This window comes from Protobothrops mucrosquamatus, unplaced genomic scaffold (assembly GCF_001527695.2).
Source record: "Protobothrops mucrosquamatus isolate PMUCROS unplaced genomic scaffold, P.Mucros_1.0 scaffold4649, whole genome shotgun sequence".
NCBI lineage: Eukaryota > Metazoa > Chordata > Lepidosauria > Squamata > Viperidae > Protobothrops > Protobothrops mucrosquamatus.
Window position 1 is genome coordinate 21,061 of NW_015390548.1, and position 2,881 is coordinate 23,941.

Genomic DNA, 2,881 nt, shown 5'->3' on the forward strand with positions numbered 1-2,881 from the left:
TCGGCTGGCGACCCCCAGGGGAAGGGCCTTCTCTGTGGGTGCCCCCACCCTCTGGAACGAACTACCCCCCGAGATCCGGACGATTCCGGACCTCCTACCTTTTCGCCGCGCCCTCAAGACATGGCTTTTTCAACAAGCGGGTCTGGCCTAGGGAGAATTTTTAAATAGGGATAATTTTAATTTAAATCTTAATTAATTATACAGCGAAAAAAATATTTGGTTTTTAATAGGTTTTTATGGGGGGACGATGTTTTATGTGTTTTAATATGCTGTAAGCCGCCCTGAGTCCTATAGGGAGAAGGGCGGCATATAAATCCATGTAAATAAATAAATAAATAAATAAATAATATCTCCAGTGGTGGAGCACCCACAACCTCTGAAGGCAAGCCATTCCACTGGTTAGTTGTTCTCCCTGTCAGGAAATTTCTCTTTAGTTCTAGGTTGGGTTCTCTTCTTGGTTAGTTTCCATCCATTGTTTCTTGTGTTGTCTTAAGGGGCTTTGGAGGTTGACTCCTCCTCTTTGTGGCAACCCATTAGATATTGTAACACTGCAAGCATGGCACCACTACTTCTTCTTTTCATTAGACTAGATCACTGGTCGGCAACCCGCGGCTCCGGAGCCGCATGCGGCTCTTTGAGCCATCCCCTGCGGCTCCAGAGTCTCCTCCACCATTTTCAGAGAGAGACAAGGAAAGAGAGAGAGAGAACTTGCACTTCCCGCCCCCCCACTCTCTCTCTCTCTCTCATGTGGACTTGCCCCTCGCAGGGCTTCTGATTGGCCCTGTGCCCGGGTGCCACATCCCCTGGGAGAAGGGCAGCCAGGAAGTCCCTTTCCCGGGCTGGCCCCGTCTGAGGTGCACGTGGCTGGGTAGCCATGCGGGAAGCCCCAAGATCCCCGCTGGGAGCGGCCTGCCCAAATCTCTGCTGAGCGGGCCAGCCCTCCCGCAAACCGCGGCCCCGAGAGCAGCCCCTCCGATGCCCAGCTGGCGTGACCATTGGCCAAGCAGCAGCAGAGCCAGAGACAGAGGGTCAGTGGTGGAGCGAGGGAGGGGGCTCTGAGTCCATGGAGCACTGCCGCGAAGCCTCCCGTCCTGCTCCCCCTCCCCGCCCATTTGGCTAAGGACGCAGTGGCCAAGCTGGGGGCAGCGTGGACTCCCGACGATGCTGCAATGGCTGCTGCCATGCCGCTTCCGCCACCACTGGAGCCGCTGCCTCCTGTCCTGCTCCCCCTCCCCGCCCGTTCGGCGCTGTCTGCCTTTCATTATCTCTCTCTCTCTCCTAACATGGAGGGAGAGGGAGAGAGAGAAAGAGGAAAGAAAGAGAAGAGAAAGAGGAAAGAGAAGAGAGAGAGAGAGAGAGGAAAGAGAAAGAGAGAAAGGGGAAAGAGAGAGAGGAAAGAGAAAGAGGAAAGAAAGAGAAGAGAAAGAGAGAAAGAGAGAGGAAAGAGGGAAAGAGAAGGAGGAAAGAGAAAGAGAGGAAAGAGAAGAGAAAGAGAAAGAGAGGAAAGAGAGAGAAAGTTAGAGGAAAGAGAAAGGAAGAGAAAGAGAAAGAGACAGAGAAAGATAGAGGAAAGAGAGAGAGAAAGTTAGAGGAAAGAGAGAAAGAGAAAGAAGAGAGAGGAAAGAGAAAGAGAGGAAAGAGAGAGAAAGAGAGGAAAGAGAAAGAGAAGAGAGAGGAAAGAGAAAGAGAGAAAGAGGGAGAAGAAAGAGAGAGGGGGAGAGGAAAGAGAAAAAGAGAGGAAAGGGAGAGAAGGAGAGGAAAGAGAGATAAAGAGAGGAAAGAGAGAAAGAAAGAGGGGGAGAGGAAAGAGAGAAAATGAGGAAAGAAAAAAGATTGAGGAAAGAGAGAAAGGAAAGAGAAGAGAAAGAGAGGAAAGAGAAAGAAAGGAAAGAGAAAGAGGAAAGAGGAAAGAGAGAGAGACAGAGAAAGAGAGAGGAAAGAGAGAGAGAAAGTTAGAGGAAAGAGAAAGAGGAAAGAGAAAGAGAACAGAAAGAGGAAAGAGAAAGAAAGAGAGCGGAAAGAAAGGAAAGAGAGAGAGAGGAAAGAGAGACAGAGAGAGAGAGAGACCCTTTTGACATCTAAAATGAAGATAACACTGCATATATCCTTTTTACCTTTATTTTATATATATACACACCCACACCCACACACACACACATATATCATAAAGGTAAAAAAGGATATATGCAGTCTTATCTTCATTTTAGATATCAAAAGGGTTTTGCGGCTCCCAGAGTTTTGTTTTCGGTGGGAAACGTGTCCAAGTGGCTCTTTGAGTGTTTTGGGTTGCCTACCCCTGGACTAGATATACCAGTCGTGCATTCCTGAGAGAACCAGCTGGGGTAGGTCCTTCCATATACCCAATTCCTGCAGCTGTTCTTCATATGTTTTAGTCTACTGCCCCCTAATCATCTTTGTTGCTCTTCTATGCACTATTTCCAGAGTCTCAAGATCTTTTTTATCTCGTGGCAACCAAAAGTGGATGCAATCTTCCAAGTGTGCTATTATCAAGGCCTTATAAATCAGTACTAACCCTTCATCTGATCTTGATTCTATCCCTCTGTTAATGCAGCCTAGGACTGCTTTGACTTTTTTGGTAGCTGCAGCAAAATAATTTCTACATAATAATAATAATAATAATAATAATAATAAATTTAATTTATATGCCGCCCTTCTCCCAAAGGGACTCAGGGCGGCGCACAACATATTTAAAACAAAACATAAATACATTCCCCCCCGATAAAACCGAATTAAATCAAATTTTAAAGTTGTGTCTCTGTCAAATTGTTAAAAGATAAACCCCAAATAAAATCCTCCCTAGGTCAGGTCCGCTTGCTGGAAGAGCCATGTCTTGAGGGCGCGACGGAAAGCAAGAAGATCC

At 47.0% G+C, this 2,881-nt stretch overlaps 1 protein-coding gene across 1 annotated transcript in view; it reads right to left on the bottom strand.

Moving 5' to 3' along the window:
- Positions 1 to 2,881, bottom strand: part of LOC107299183 (cytochrome P450 2J5-like) — a 35,453-nt gene that overhangs the window by 14,122 nt on the left and 18,450 nt on the right. The window lies entirely within an intron of this gene.